The sequence below is a fragment of the Kogia breviceps genome, chromosome 11 (assembly GCF_026419965.1).
Source record: "Kogia breviceps isolate mKogBre1 chromosome 11, mKogBre1 haplotype 1, whole genome shotgun sequence".
Classification (NCBI taxonomy): Eukaryota; Metazoa; Chordata; class Mammalia; order Artiodactyla; family Physeteridae; genus Kogia; species Kogia breviceps.
In genome coordinates, this window is record NC_081320.1 from 24,775,992 (window position 1) to 24,793,218 (window position 17,227).

The 17,227-nt window shown below is 39.8% G+C and overlaps 2 protein-coding genes across 3 annotated transcripts in view; one reads left to right on the forward strand and one right to left on the reverse strand.

The window, feature by feature from the left end:
• POLE4 (DNA polymerase epsilon 4, accessory subunit) overlaps positions 1-17,227 on the forward strand; it is a 195,256-nt gene that overhangs the window by 138,407 nt on the left and 39,622 nt on the right. Inside the window, exon 6 of one of the 2 annotated variants that reach the window (XR_010835415.1) lies at positions 1,505-2,536. The exons of the other annotated variant lie outside the window; for it this stretch is intronic. The gene's annotated coding sequence lies outside the window, so the exon portion shown is untranslated. Of the gene's footprint in view, positions 1-1,504; positions 2,537-17,227 lie in introns of those variants that run through there. 2 annotated transcript variants of the gene reach the window in all.
• Positions 1-17,227, reverse strand: part of TACR1 (tachykinin receptor 1) — a 259,672-nt gene that overhangs the window by 36,194 nt on the left and 206,251 nt on the right. The window lies entirely within an intron of this gene.

Genomic DNA, 17,227 nt, shown 5'->3' on the forward strand with positions numbered 1-17,227 from the left:
TTCTGGAAACCCCAGCCAGCCACAAAACTCAGATAATTGACGTCTGAACAGATATTGCCACCAGGTGGCGCCAAACTGCAGCTGGCACCTGGACCATTCAGTATTTCATTCAGGTGACTGGTATTTCTGTAACCTATTAATAAAATACCAGGCATTTTATGTGCTTGAATTAATTGTAAGCTGCATACCCCTCCTCCCAATCCCTTACCATGTCATGATGTAATATTCCGGTATGTACTTGGTCTTTACCAACATGGCTTGGGCTTTGCAAACCTCCTTAGATAATTACAAGCCCATTGAGAACAAGATTGCATTTTATCTGTGATTTGTTTTTTCTGAGTGTCAGTGGACATTGATAAATATTTTGTTTATATAACTTACCCACTTTCAACCTCTCTAGATAGTGCTTAACTTTACGTGTTTTGCTCACCTTGAGATTGGCTTCACTATCACTGCAGTGGAATATTCCTTGCTGTATAAGCAAGCAGGGACAGATATGGGATGAGCTTATGCCTTGGCTGCTAAAACTTGTGATGAATGCTGAGCCAAAGAGGACTCAGGTACATGCAGCAGAACTGAAGCTTGTACTTTACCATTCTGTTGAGCATTTAAAATACTGTTATTTTTGGTAGGGCAATGTTTAAAATTTGATTAATGCTAACTGGTATTAGTAAACATTCCCTTATATAATTAAGTTGCCTATAAATGTGGGTGTTTTTATACTCTAGTCCCTGGCATCTGAAAAACACAAAATAATCAAAACAATCGTAGTCACAAGAGCCTGCAACTAATAACCATTCATGTCCCCAGGTTTGGACTAAGTGCTCAGATTCATGGCCCTCATGCTGAGTGCCCACTTTCCTTGCTATGCCCTGATAGGATTTTCTCTCCACAAGGAAAATCTTGGCATAACAACCACTAACAAATGGTCAGGTAGTGGCCATTTTTCTTTTGATAAAGTCTGATGAAATTTAGTTTATCAAGTGTGGTACAACATAAACAGCCATTTGCTTGTAGAAGATGTAGAAATTTCACATTTTCTATGTACAGTAGTTTCATTGTAAAGGTGGATTTGACTTCATCTATTACTTCTGGGACTTGGGGTAAGGGACAGATATTGCTAACCCCATTTTAAGTTGAAAAATGAAGGTACAAGGAAGATAACTGCTTTGTTCAAGTCACTCAGGTTTGAAATTGGAATAGAAAACAGATATGTTCTTTTCTTATTTCAACCCTTTGCATTTCTATTATTTCTGTTTAGATGAGCTTGAAAGAAGAATGGATAAATGTCTCTTAGAGCAGGGAAAACACAGTTGTCAAGAATAAGCATGTATGTTAAGCACAAAAATTATTCACAGCATTTAATAATGCAGATAATTCACTGAAAAATATCATAGCTTAAAATATCAGAAAAAGAATTCAATTCCATCTACATGGGTGACTTGGAATGTGGCCAAGTCTTGGATTTCAGCTTACATCTGGATTCCTTTTTGTATTTCCACAGCCATTTCCTGTCTTGAACCCTGAGCCCAAAGACTCTCTGTTGGCTGAAATATGTGGGAAAGACAAACACTTTACTTTCGGTACCTCAGCCAAAATTTCTCAGCATAGACAATAGACCATTATGCTGTGAACCACACAGGCTGCTAGTCTATAGACTTCATTAACAAATTGAGCAATGCAATTTGTGTGTTTCATAAGAAATTATCAAGGAGACTACATTAATCAGTTTGAAGTCTGCTGTGAGTTATATGTGAGAGGACAAACATTTTTAATGAAGGAGTGTTGACAGCTTTTCATAATTCCTCAAGTTGGCCGAAGAGAATCTAGTCAATAGATGCTATCATGCTTCTGTGGCTGAGGGGAATAGTTGTGACAGAGACCATAGGGCCTTCAAAACCTAAAATATTTACTACCTGGCCTCTTAAATTTTGCCCACTCTGTTCCACTGTACTGCAAAGAGAAGAGGCTGTTACTAGTACAGAAAAAAAAGGGAGAGTATGCAAATCAATAAAATTAGAAATGAAAAAGGAGAAATCACAACTGACACCACAGAAATACAAAGGATTGTAAGAGACTACTACTAGCAACTATATGCCAATAAAATGGACAACCTTGAAGAAATGGACAAATTCTTGGAAAGGTACAATTTTCTAAGACTGAACCAGGAAGAATTAGAAAATATAAACAGATCTATCACAAGTAATGAAATAGAAAGTGTAATTAAAAATTTTACAACAAACAAAAGTCCAGGACCAGATGGCTTAACAGGCGAATTCTATCAAACATTTAGAGAAGAGCTAACACCGATCCTTCTCAAACTCTTGCAAAAAATTGCAGAGGGAGGAACACCCCAAAATTCATTTTACAAAGCTACCATCACGCTGATGCCAAAACCAGAAAAAGATATCACAGAAAAAGAAAATTACAAACCAATATCACTGATGAACATAGATGCAAACATCCTGAACAAAATACTAGCAAATCCAACAACATATTAAAAGGATCATACACCATGATCAAGTGGGAGTTATCCCAGGGATGCAAGGATTTATCAATATCCACAAATGAATCAGTGTGATATACTATGTTAACAAATTAAGGAATAAAACCCATATGATCATCTCAATAGATGCAGAAAAAGCTTTTCACAAAATTCAACACATATTTATGATTAAAAAAAACTCTCTAGAAAATGGGCACAAAGGGAACCCATCTCAACATAATAAAGGCCATATATGACAAACCCACAGTGAACATCTTTCTCAATGGTGAAAAACTGAAAGCATTTCCACTAAGATAAGGAACAAGGCAAGATATCCACTCTACCACTTTTATTCATCATGGTTTTGGAAGTCCTAGCCACGGCAATCAGAGAAGAAAAAGAAATAAACTGTATACAAATTGGAAAAGAAGAAGCAAAGCTGTCACTGCTTGCAATGACATGATACTATACATAGAAAATCCTAAAGATGCCACCAGAAAACTACTAGAACTAATCAATGAATTTGGTAAGTTTGCAGGATACAAAATTAATGCACAGAAATCTGACATTCCTATACATTAACAATGAAAAATCAGAAAGAGAAATTAAGGAAACAATCCCATTTACCATCGCAACAAAAAGAATAAAATACCTAGGAATAAACCTGCCTAAGGAGGTGAAAGACTTGTACTCAGAAAACTGTAAAACACTGATAAAAGAAATCAAAGATGACATAAACAGACGGAAAAAATACCATGGTCTTGGATTGGAAGAATCAATATTGTGAAAATGACTAAACTACCCAAAGCAATCTACAGATTCAATGTAATTCCTATCAAACTACCAATGGCATTCTTCACAGAATTAGAACAAAAAATTTTACAATTCGTATGGAAACACAAAAGACCCCAAATAGCCAAAACAATCTTGAGAAAGAAAAACTGAGCTGGAGGAATCAGGCTTCCCAACTTCAAACTATACTACAAAGCTACAGTAATCAAGACAGTATGGTACTGGCATAAAAACAGAATTATAGATCAATGGTACAGTGGGAGAAAATATTTGCAAATGAAAAAATGGACAAAGGATTAATCTCCAAAATATACAAATAGCCCATGGAGCTCAATATAAAAACAAACAAACAACCCAATTAAAAAATGGGCAGGGCTTCCCTGGTGGTGCAGTGGTTGAGAATCTGCCTGCCGGTGCAGGGGACACGGGTTCGTGCCCTGGTCTGGGAGAATCCCACGTGCCGCGGAGCGGCTGGGCCCGTGAGCCATGGCCGCTGAGCCTGCGCGTCCGGAGCCTGTGCTCCGCAATGGGAAAGGCCACGACAGTGAGAGGCCCGCGTACCGCAAAAAAAAAAAAAAAAAAAAAAAAAAAAAAAAAAAAAAAATGGGCAGAAGACTTTAATAGACATTTCACCAAAGAAGACATACAGGTGTCCAAGAGGCACATGAAAAGATGCTCAACATCACTAATTATTAGAGAAATGCAAATCAAAACTACAATGAGGGGCTTCCCTGGTGGCGCAGTGGTTGAGGGCCCGCCTGCCGATGCAGGGGACGCGGGTTCATGGCCCGGTCCGGGAAGATCCCGCATGCTGCGGAGCAGCTGGGCCCGTGAGCCATGGCCGCTGAGCCTGCGCGTCCGGAGCCTGTGCTCCGCAAAGGGAGAGACCACAACAGTGAGAGGCCCGCGTACCACAAAAAAAAAAAAAAAAAAAAACTACAATGAGGTATCACCTCACACTGGTCAGAATAGCCATTATCAAAAAATCTACAAACAATAAGTGCTGGAGATGGTGTGGAGAAAAGGGAACCTACTTGCACTGTTGGTGGGAATGTAATTTTATACAGCTACTATGGAAAACAGTATGGAGGTTCCTTAAAAAACTAAAAATAGAAGTACCGTACAACCCAACAATCCCACTTCTGGGCATATACCCTGAGAAAATCATAATTCAAAAAGAGACATGTACCACAATGTTCATTGCAGCACTATTTACAATAGCCAGGACATGGAAGCAACCCAAATATCCATCAACAGATGAATGGATAAAGAAGATGTGGAACATATATACAATGGAATATTACTCAGCCATAAAAAGAACTGAAATTGAGTTATGTGTAGTGAGGTGGATGGACCTAGAGTCCGTCATACAGAGTCAAATAAGTCAGAAAGAGAAAAACAAATACCATATGCTAATGCATATATATGGAATCTAAAAAAAAATCATTCTGATGAACCTAGTGGCAGGGCAGGAATAAAGATGTAGACATAGAGAATGCACTTACGGACACTGGGGGGAGGGGGAAGCTGGGGCAAGTGAGAGTAGCATCGACATATATATACACTACCCAATGTAAAATAGATAGCTAGTGGGAAGCAGCAGCATAGCACAGGGAGATTAGTTCAGTGCTTTGTGACCACCTAAAGGGGAGGGATAGGGAGGGTGGGAGGGAGGCTCAAGAGGGTGAGGATATAGGGATATATACATGCATATAGCTGATTCACTTTGTTGTACAACAGAAACTAACACAGTATTGTGAAACAATTATACTCCAATAAAGATGTATTTAAAAAAAAGAAGAAAGTAGTATAGATCAACACTGTGCCTTCACTGGTCTTATTAGTGCTATCGTGATGCTCTCCCTTCTTCTGGCACCAACCCAACTCCTACCCTTCTTCAAGGTCCATCTCCTGATGCTGAGAACTTCTCTGGACGAGTCTGGTCTTCACAATCCCTCCTGTTCCTTTGATCTCCCAGACCACTTAACATATACTAAGTTTTTGATTACTTGATGCCTTGTACAGTTCTTCATTTCAGGCACCTTAGCTTTGTCTTCCAAGTTACCTGTAAACTCTGTGAAAGCACAGATCATGGGTATCTTTCTTCTCCCTACATTATCAACCACGGATTAAGTTTTCTACTACTCAGCTCTGATTGTTGATACAAATGTCCTCCCTGTTTAGGCTTCCTATTGCCTACCAGATTAAGCATGAACTCCTTAGCACAACATTTAAAGCTCTCTATAATCTTCAGCCCCCATTTTTACTAGCTAACTAGTGACCAGAGTGGCTGCTCAGGAATGGTCTTTTCTGCTTTCCCTTACTTTGCTTTCTCTTATGCTCTTACTTCATTGGAAGAGGCCTGAGAACAGTTCTGGATCTGATAATGATGAGGTCAGTCATGAGCAACTTTAGTGTTAGGATGGGGACAAAAGCCAGAAAGCAGGAACAAATGAATATGTCAATGAAAAAAATAACTGTAGCGGCATAGTGCAGATGTTTGTGCTGAGAAGGAAGAGGTGGTGAGGCAGACAGAAGACCAATGTTTAGTCTGGGGTGAGTAATGCATGGCTTTGTGGGTGAATGACAGGAGTCAATGGCAATATGGAGAGGAAGTTAGCTAGGAATAGCCCAGAAGGAGCAGAAAGAGGGCTTAATTGCAGAGAGGGAGAGAGAAGAGAAGGGAGGTCCAGTTTCTGTCTTCTCAGTGTGGTTGACATGAGCCATCTACTGAGTCAAGTATGCAGGACAGGATTAGAGATCTGAGGAGACTGGCCACAGGAAGGCAGCTGCTGACATCAGTAAGAGAAGATTGCCAAGTAGCGTGAATTAATGTGGACACAATTAGCCTCATTTCCTGGCTTTTGCTAGCATTCCTGGGAGATCTGAGCCTGATAGGGGAAAAAATATCAGGAGAAAATATAAGGTGGGAGAGTTGAGGTTGGGGATGGCCATAGAAACCATGGAACACTTTGGGAACAATGCCTAGGTGAACACATTGGATTGAGCTACCTTTGATTTAGCATCAACTGCAGTCCAGAAAATTACCATGTCTTACCCTGTTTAACCAACTCTGTTAAGACTGGGGTTCATCATCCCAATTTTTCAATTTAATTTGAAGTTCAAAGATGTTCCTTGACTGATGTGCTTTGAGCTGGAACTTTAATACAGATATTTATTTCTTTTTCCACTCTATCATTGTATCTACGTACTATAGAAATGGTGTGCCAGGAGGCCCCAGGGTACCACTGATTTGGTGGGGGGGGGGTGTAAGTGAAGCTTAAAAGGTTAAGATTCTTTAGCACCTTCATTTCTATCAAATCACATATCCTTCCTCATTGTGACACCATTCATCTAACCCCTCCTGGTCCACCCAGTCACATGAGTGGTATTTGTTCTCTGCTGAATTTGTCTGTGAAAAGTGGAGTCCTGAGGGTACCAGTGTCCACCTGGGGGAACCATGGGTAGCACATGTCACTCCTTGCTTTCCCCTCTCTCCAGTAGAAGAAAATCAGCAGTGGGAAGGGGACCAGCAAGGGTCTAACCCCAAGACCCCTTTGCTCTTCACTGTGACCCTCCAAGAAAGCCCTCTGTTAGGGACTGAATGTTTGTGTTCCCCAAATGGACCTGTTGAAACGCTAACTCCCAGTGGGATGGTATTAGGAGGCGGGAGTCTTTGAGAGGTAATTAGGTCATGAGGGTGGAGCTCTTAAAAGAAGAGAGAAATGATCTCTCTTTCTGCACTATTGAGGATACAGCAAGAAGGTGTCCCTCCACAAACCAGGAAGAGGGTTATCACCAGGAAAAAAGTGGGCCAGCATCTTGATCTGGTTGGTAAATCCTTAAAAACTGTAAGAAATAAATGTTTGCTGTTTAAGCCACCTAGCCTATGGTATTTTGTTGCAGCAGCCCAAATTAAGATAACCCCAGTTTATTCCAGACTCATATCTCTGAGTACAATTCTCTGGTGAAAACCTGTTTTGGTGCTATCTTGACAATAATAACAATAAGTGTTTTTAAAGATAAGAAGGCAGTTTCTTGGATCTAGAAGCAGAAAGATAAGAGACTTTCCCATCATATTTAAACCCTTTCTTCCATCTTCATGGCAGTTAGTCTCAAACAGGTTGTTTAAAAAAATATCACTGTGAACCAGCTTTAAAAATGATGATTTCTGGGCCCTACCCTAGAGATTCTGAGGGAAGTCCTGGGAGCATGAATTTTAACAAATGCCTCAGTAATTCTGAGGCAGGTGGCTCTTCCTACATGTGAAAAAACGGTGCTCTGAGAGGGACATTGTGTCTGTTGTACACAATGGTGTCTCAGGGGATGGCTGGTTGGCCAGGAACCAAGAGACCCTCAAGGGCATTTTCCTTAATAAGTTTTCTCTAGTGCAGGGGCTGGTCACAGTCTTTGAGCCCCAGAACCCTCATTTGTCAGCATACATAGCCTCACAAGCATGAGCATACTAACCACACTCTCAGGAATCTGATCTGTAAATCATTTTTAAGGGAGAGATATGACCGCTAAGTAAACTGGGTGTTGGTGCTGGCCAAATCAAAAGGCTGCAGATCATGTAACCAGATTCAGCACCAGGAGCACTGGCTGGCTGAATCCAGGGCCTCCCTGGCATCAGACTCTGAGAGTCTGAAAGGCAGGTGCACCCCCTTCCACAGTGAGAATCTATTTGTCAGAGGGATGGACACACCTATTCCTGAGGGGACACCTGCCCTTGCATAGTGCCTGGAACACAGTTGGTGTCCTGAAGGTGGCTTAGCAGGGTGAGGCCAGCTTCAGAACTCTTTTGCCAAAAATCTCAAGATCTATGGTTCCCAGACTTCTGCATTTCATAGAAAAATTTTAAATAAAATTTGGGAACTCATGTAGGTTTTGTTTTCAGTTTCTTATTGTTCCAAGTAAGGATGGAACAACAAAATTAACCCAAGCTAAACTAAGGTAAGCTAAACCAAGCTACTGATGATTGTCTTCATCACTCCATTTGGCAAAGTATATTTTAATAACAGAAAAGAAGGGTGAGCATAATTTCAGCAGACCTTTAAATGAAAACCAGACCTTTAAATGAAAAAAACCTCATTACCCACAGGTATACAGACTGGGTATTTGGAAACACCTGAGACTCTGGGCAGTCAGTATCTTTCTTTGCCTGCAGTCACCCTCCAGACAAGCTACAGTTGGATTCATTTTATTTCCAACTACTCACAATCACAGTCCAGCCCCACCACTGAGATCACCCTGATTGGGGTTTTAGGTGTTCTCAAACTGAGCAGTGTCACTTTCACAGACAAGTTCCTGATGTAAAGACAGCTTTGGCAGCCTCTGTGTGTGGAAGCTCCCAGTGAATGCCTCAGAGGGTGATTTTATTTCCAAGAGGAGGCATTTGAGGAGAAGTGTCATGACTGCCTGGTGCTGGTCACCAGGGCTTGGAGCCTGCATCTTCACTCTGATCTCCCTCTTAGGCAGGGTGTGTGATAAGGGGGCCACACGATGTTGGTGTTGGCTGTTAAGGCAGTAACTGGTTTGAGTCCAGTTTCTAAGTGGGACCAAGGCAGAAGAGATGAAGAAACAAAAAAGAATAAAGGATAAGGAAGTGGCGGTTGCTCACAGGTGAGAGTGCAGCTTGCGCCTTTCCCTGACTGGAGTCAGGTGGGCAACCACTGGGGCTGGCCTGGGAGGAGGGAGCAGTCAACCTCTGGGTAATGAGGCTCCTCTGTCTGGAGACCAGTCATGGAGGAAATAGGGGAACAGAGAAAGGAATCTCTCCCACTTCCATTTAATGGAATTTTCCACAGCCTCACATAGGAATGGCCACCTCTTACCGAGAGACATAAGGCTCCCCAAACCCACCTGGAGGACCATTTCTGCTGGGCACGGTGAGATATTTACAGAATAGGTTTCCCCAGCTCAGCTTTGACGCCCTTTCCAACCCAAGGGCTTTGGACCTGAAGGCAACTTCACAAGCCCTGAAATAAAGGATACCTGCACCACCCCTCCCATTTTGTGTTCTGCCCAAACCCAAACCACATCTTGGAATTATATGGCATGTATAGTGTCCGAGATGAACCACACATATTAGAGTTTATATTATTAAGTAGTGTTTTTTTAAACACCTATTATGTTATATACTATCTACTAAATGGAAGGAAGTGTCAAAATATTTTCACAACTGGTGCAACTGTGCCTGTTTGCTTCTACTGAATGTCAGCCCAGCTCATGAGGAGCACCCAGCTTATCTGCAAGGTAAGAAACCACTGAAACAAGTGTTGGCTGGTGCTGTCGTAACTTGCTGCAAAGGAAACAAATTGACAATGGGCTTTCTATCCTGTTCTATTGATCTATATTTCTGTTGTTGTGCCAGTACCATACTGTCTTGATTACTGTAGCTTTGTAGTATAGTCTGAAGTCAGGGAGCCTGATTCCTCCACCTCCATTTTTCATTCTCAAGATTGCTTTGGCTATTCAGGGTCTTTTGTGTTTCCATACGAATTGTGAAATTTTTTGTTCTAGTTCTGTAAAAAATGCCTGTGGTAGTTTGATAGGGATTGCATTGAATCTGTAGATTGCTTAGGCAGTAGAGTCATCTTCACAATGTTGATTCTTCCAATCCAAGAACATGGTATATCTCTCCATCTATTTGTATCATCTTTAATTTCTTTCATCAGTGTCTTATAATTTTCTGCATACAGGTGTTTTGTCTCCTTAGGTAGGTTTATTCCTAGATATTTTATTCTTTTCATTACAATGGTAAATGGGAGTGTTTTCTTAATTTCACTCTCAGATTTTTCATCATTAGTTTATAAGAATGCCAGAGACTTCTGTGCATTAATTTTGTATCCTGCTACCTTACCAAATTCATTGATTAGCTCTAATAGTTTTCTCGTAGCATCTTTAGGATTCTCTAGGTATAGTAGTATCATGTAATCTGCAAACAGTGACAGCTTTACTTCTTCTTTTCTGATTTGGATTCCTTTTATTTCTTTTTCTTCTCTGATAAACCCATGCACATATGGTCACCTTATCTTTGAAAAAGGAGGCAAGAATATACAGTGGAGAAAAAACAGCCTCTTCAATAAGTGGTGCTGGGAAAACTGGACAGGTACATGTAAAAGAATGAAATTACAACACTCCCTAACACTATACACAAAAATAAACTCAAAATGGGTTAAAGACCTAAATGTAAGGCCAGACACTATCAAACTCTTAGAGGAAAACATAGGCAGAACACTCTATGACATAAATCACAGCAAGATCCTTTTTGACTCACCTCCTAGAGAAATGGAAATAAAAACAAAAATAAACAAATGAGACCTAATGAAACTTGAAAGCTTTTGCACAGTAAAGGAAACCATAAACAAGACCAAAATGCAACCCTCAGAATGGGAGAAAATATTTGCAAATGAAGCAACTGACAAAGGATTAATCTCCAAAATTTACCAGCAGCTCATGCAGCTCAATAACAAAAAAACAAACAACCCAATCCAAAAATGGGCAGAAGACCTAAATAGACATTTTTCCAAAGAAGATATACAGATTGCCAACAAACACATGAAAGAATGCTCAACATCATTAATCATTAGAGAAATGTGCAAATCAAAACTACAATGAGATATCATCTCACACTGGTCAGAATGGCCATCATCAAAATATCTAGAAACAATAAATGCTGGAGAGGGTGTGGAGAAAAGGGAACCCTCTTGCACTGCTGGTAGGAATGTAAATTGATACAGCCACTATGGAGAACAGTATGGAGGTTCCTTTAAAAAAAAAAGTAAAAATAGAACTACCATACAACCCAGCAATCCCAGTACTGGGCATATACCCTGAGAAAACCATAATTCAAAAAGAGTCATGTACCAAAATGTTCATTGCAGCTCTATTTACAATAGCCAGGACATGGAAGCAACCTAAGTGTCCACCAACAGGTGTATGGATAAAGAAGATGTGGCACATATATACAATGGAATATTACTCAGCCATAAAAAGAAATGAAACTGAGTTATTTGTAATGAGGTGGATAGACCTGGAGTCTGTCATACAGAGTGAAGTAAGTCAGAAGGAGAAAAACAAATACCGTATGCTAACTCTGTTAGCATATATATATGGAATCTAAGAAAAAAAAATGTCATGAAGAGATTAGTGGTAGGATGGGAATAAAACACAGACCTACTAGAGCATGGACTTGAGGATATGGGGAGGGGGAAGGGTAAGCTGTGATGATGTGAGAGAGTGGCAGGGACATATACACACTACCAAATGTAAGTTAGATAGCTGGTGGGAAGCTGTCGCATAGCCCAGGGAGTTCACCTCTGTGCTTTGTGACCACCTAGAGAGGTGGGATAGGGAGAGTGGGAGGGAGGGTGATGCAAGAGGGAAGAGATATGGGAACATATGTATATGTATAACTGATTCACTTTGTTGTAAAGGAGAAACTAACACACTATTATAAAACAGTTATACTCAAATAAAGATGTTAAAAAATAAAAAAAACACAAACAAATAAATAAAATAAAATTTATAATAAAAAAATAAAACATAAAAAGAAATGAAATTGAGTTATTTGTAGTGAGGTGGATGGACTTGGAGTCTGTCATACAGAGTGAAGTAAGTCAGGAGAAAAACAAATCCGTATGCTAACACATATATATGGAATCTAAGAAAAAAAATGTCATGGAGAGCCTAGGGGTAGGACGGGAATAAAACACAGACCTACTAGAGCATGGACTTGAGGATATGGGGAGGGGGAAGGGTAAGCTGCGACGAAGTGAGAGAGTGGCATGGACATATATGCACTACTAAACGTAGGGTGGATAGCTAGTGGGAAGCTGTGGCATGGCACAGGGAGATCAGCTAGGTGGTTTGTGACCTCCTAGAGGGGTGGGATAGGGAGTGTGGGTGGGAGACAGATGCAAGAGGGAAGAGATATGGGAACATATGTATATGTATAACTGTTTCACTTTGTTGTAAAGCAGAAACTAACACAGCATTGTAAAGCAATTATACTCCAATAATGATGTTTAAAAAATTGACAATGGGGTTTTGTCATTTTTGTTCCCTGAAACTCCAGCCTCTAGCAAGAGCCCTATTAAGTCTCTTAACTGTTAAGCCCTGTTAACAGTCCATCAGGAGCTCCTGGGCATACTCTGCCTTGTGCGGGAGGCAAAACTCAAACTTCATATCCAAGTAGTATGGCTCTATAGAATATGGTTGATTTTCCCAGGTAGACTGGCCCTGGATCCTGTATCATTTTTGAGATGTCTTTCCCCACTATGGGGAAATAGGAATTTTTGTAAAAATAGCTATTGAGGAATATACTGACATAAAATGCAATATGATCAAGATTTCTCTTTAATATTTTTTTACAGATTTCTCTTTTAAAATGAGAAGTAAAATTATTTCATTCCCTTATTCACTAATAACAGCAGTATTTTCAGGCAAGATGGTAGCTTCGGATTGCAGTCTATATGCTGCCATCTGCCATACAGAGGCCAGGCTAATTTGGGGTATGTGTGCATGAGGATTAGTCTTCCTTCATGGAATAAAATGTTTTAGTCTTAATAGGGTTGGAGAGCATCTATATATACAGTGTAAGTAGGTGAACAAATTGTCTTGGCTTGCCTGGGATTTTGCTGATTTTAAAATGAAAAGTCCTACATTCAGGGAAACCCCTCAGTTCCAGACAAATCAGTATCGTTGTTTACCCTAGATGTGAGGTTTCTGTGAGCCTGTTCCTCTTCCCAGCTGTCCCCTCTTTCAATGGCTATAATAGGGCTGATTGTACACTATTTAAAATCCATTCCTTTGAGTTAAAACACTGTCCATATTAAAATGCAGGCATCTTTGAGAGGGGTGAACCATTAAACCATTATAACTGGAAGCAGCATTCTAGGCAGCTGATCACTCCCTCTTCTTGAAACAACTATCTTCTTCCTCATAAAGATGCAAATTAAGATCACAACAAGATAGCATTTTACATTTACTATATAGGGAAAAAATAAAGAAGTCTGGCAACACCAAGTGTTGACAAGGTCACGGAACACCAGGAACTCTTATTTACTGCTGGCAGGTATGTAGGTTGGTACACCCACTTTGGAAAACAATTATCATATAGACATTCTCTTATAAAGTTGAACATGTGTGAACTCAAGTTAATTTCACTTTAAGATATATGCCCTAGAGAAACTCTTCTACTTGGGCCTCAGGAATCATACACAAGTATTTCATAGTAGCAAAAAACTGGAGACCACCTAAGTGATGACAAGTAATAGAATGGATAAATGAATTATGGCGTACTTATACAGGAGACAATATGGAGCAGTTAACACTAATGAACCACAGCTACATAATGTCAAGCAAAAATGTTAAACTAATTATGAAAACTAAATGCAGCCATTTCCATAAAGGTGAAAATCAAGAAAATTCCTATTTTTTAGGAATCCATATAGACCACCTATGGGAAGGAAGCAGAGATGGTTTCTATAGCTTAAAAATGTTCTAGTTCACAAGATGGGTGTTAGATTCCTATATTATAAATTATTAATATGCCCCATTAGTTACATATATGTTACATACATTTATTTGTAAAAATAAAAAATATATAGCAAATGTTTTAGGAAAATAAAATGTTGAAATAAATCAAAATATTGTCAATGAATATAATAAACATAAAGAGACTAAATTCACTGGCTAAAAGGCCAGTAAGATGGTAAGATTATATTTTAAACAACAGCAATGATTAGAAATCCAGGTAAATGCTCTTTATGAAAGTGACACACAAAACAAAAGAACTCAGAAAAATTGACAGTAAAAGGACAGAAGAAGATATTACAAGCAAGAGGTAACTATGTTAACATCAGACAAAGAGACATTAAGCCAAAATTTAGGAATATCCAATAATAGGAATTGAGTCTCTGTAAAATCACCAGAAAGTTAAAACTTATTTTAATCTGTATAACATAGCTTTACTATGTTATAAAGGTATAAAGCAATACACAACATAAGTACTAGGAGAAATGGATAAATTCACAACCACACTGGGTGGGAGATTTTAACACAAGTGAATGGCAGATGCAGGTTTGTGCTTCAATCTGCCTCTGCTATTCTGTCCCTACTAATTTCTTATGTGACCATGAGCAAGTATCTTCCTCTTGTTAAACCTCAGTTTCTCATATCTGAAAAGAAGAGACTGGACCCTATGGATAGGAATTCCATTAAATACCCATAATCCTATGCCAGGCAGTGTTTGGAAAAAGACCTTGTCATATGATGGATGCTTCTAAGAATCTACCACGTACTGTTTTCTCTGACAATGTCACCTCCCAACACCCCACCGCCTCTCACCCCCATCCCAGGCAGTTTTACAAATACAGAAGCTTATATTTGTTAGCTGAAAGGCTAAGAGAGTGAAAACACAGTCCAGTCGATCCAGCTTCTGGGAGCTGTACATGTGGTTTGCCTCTTGAAGTTAGAGTGAGGAAGGCAGTCCAAGCCAACTCCACTGGAAGGCTGGCATTAATACAGGACAAATGCACCTGCATACATGGAAGTGGCCATCTGTGAAAGTTGGGAGTACATCTTCCTTCAGTGGCAATTCCAAGTGCAGCATAAAGGGACTAGTTGGGCAGTGCTGGTGTGTAATAGAGGTTGGTTTTGCTGATGTTGACAATCACTGGTATAACATTGGGCTGACTGCTGCTTATTTCTCTATCTCTTTCTCTTCTCTAAAGTGATGGGACTGGGTTCTAACCTCCAAGGCCTTCCCAGCTCTGGAAGAGACTGAGAACTCTAAGTCTTGGCAAGATAACTCTTTTGTTAATTGACTCTTTTACTCAGTAGGAAAAGGGGAGTGTACTAGCATTTACCAGGTGCTACGAGGTTCCAGATGCTTTACACAAGTAATTTCATATAATTCTCACCATATACCTATTGTTATTTTAATTTTACTTGTAAGAACTGAGGCTCAGAGAGAAAATACAGTAATATTGACAGGATTCAAACTCAGGTCTTTTGACACCACAGAGTGTGAGTTTTCTATGCCAACCAACCTACAGTGGCTAATTCATCTCCACTAAAAGATTGTTCAGATTGTTCTGCTGTGAATTTTTCTTCCTGTAAGGTAGAATTCTTCCCAAAGAAGCTAAAAGAAAAGAGAGGTTTTTGGTAAATTGCTGACACTGGACTACAAAAATTCCACAAATATCTGATGATTGACATGGGAACAACTCAAATACACAAATATTCTGGCAAGGGATGTGTAGGAGGTCATCCTGAGGCAGAGCCTTGTAGTCAACAGGTCAGCATGAGCATTCATTCATTCTTACATCCACTTTTCAAATACTTTCTCAGCATCTATTGTGGGACAGGTCTGGAATGCTGAGGGTACAGTGATGAGCAACATAGACCCAGTCCCTGCTCTCTTTAGTTCTGCTAAATTCTCAGTAACTCAGGTCTACTGAGAATTCAATCACTGGATAATGCTTTGCAATATGGTGTGAAAGTGCTGTGATGGGAGAGTACATGTATCATCGGAGCTTTGGGCTGGTGCCTGCTCCTCCAGACAAGAGGGTTCAGGGAAGTCTCCTAGGAACATAACCCATTAATGATCTTGTCCTCTTCTCTTTATCCTTCAATCTTCCCATTTTTCTTGGTCTCAGCTCTGTGCTCTTATCTCTTTCCTCCAATAATCAAACTCACATCAATTAACTCAGGTTGGAAAGCTCATCCATATCTATTGTATTACCCCTTCTGGAGAATCTGCATTTTAATTTGGGACTCCTGATATCAAATGAACCACTTCTCTATTGGTGTGACTGCTATTATTAGAGCAGGGAAATGTTCCAGATTGGGAGTGAGAAGGGCTCCCCTAGATCACCCAGGTAAGGCCTCTGACCACCAGCAGGGAGGAAAGAACAGGGGTTATTCATTTAAAGTGCTTAGCATAGTACCTGACTCATATAAGAGCTTGACAAAAAATTAATGTCATTCAAAATAATAATTTCATTTCTATTAGTTCCCCTTTGCTTCCATTTTATTATTTCTCCTTTCTGTGAGGACCCTCCGCTTCTAGGCAAAATGTCCAATGGCATCTTTGTTTGCTTTTCCATGTTCCACTCTAATATGTTCCAATTACACCATCTATGCCACTTCCAACATTGTGGAGGTAGCACAGAGATGCAACCAGGGTCCTGGTAGTGATATATTCAGGGGAACAAAGGATCCTCTTTGGGCACCAAAAAAGCAAATAGTAACTCTAAGTGGTTTTCAAACCATGAATATTCTTGTCTTCCTTTGTTCCTTTTCTGATAGTTACACTGTGTGCAAAATGTTTAGCACCATGATTTGTCTCCTATAGGTTCTTAGTAAATGAGAGTTATTTTTCTCTTTTTTGGTAGTTCTTCCACTACCCACCATATATTTTTTTAAATCTATTTAGTAACAAATCCTGAAGATTCTCAGAATTATTAAGGGGAAAATATGACAAAATAATTCTAAAGTTCATGTAAAGTGAACACAGACATTGAATCATGCACCCACAAGCTCTCTGACGAATGTATTAAAGCTTCAAAATCCTGTCTGTGCTTGAGACCTTACCAATGTCAGGGAGCTCACACTTTACAAGGCAGTCTATACCATTACTTCTCAGTAGTAATTATTCCCAAAGTTGTCTTTACATGGATACCACATGACATGCCTTCTTGCCACTTCCATTCATTTGTCCTAATTTTTCTCTCTGGAACAACCCAAAGTCCCATACCTCTTCCATGTGAAAGGGCGATAGGGCTGCAGTGTTGTCCATCACAGTTGAAGGGGCTATTATAATAAGTCTCCTTAACATATCTTTCTGTGTCTAGTCTCTCTTCCAGAAAGAGCACATTAGTGCTCCCAGCCCCACCTTATACCTAAGCAAGAGGGGGTCATTATCCCATGTCCTTTTCTATA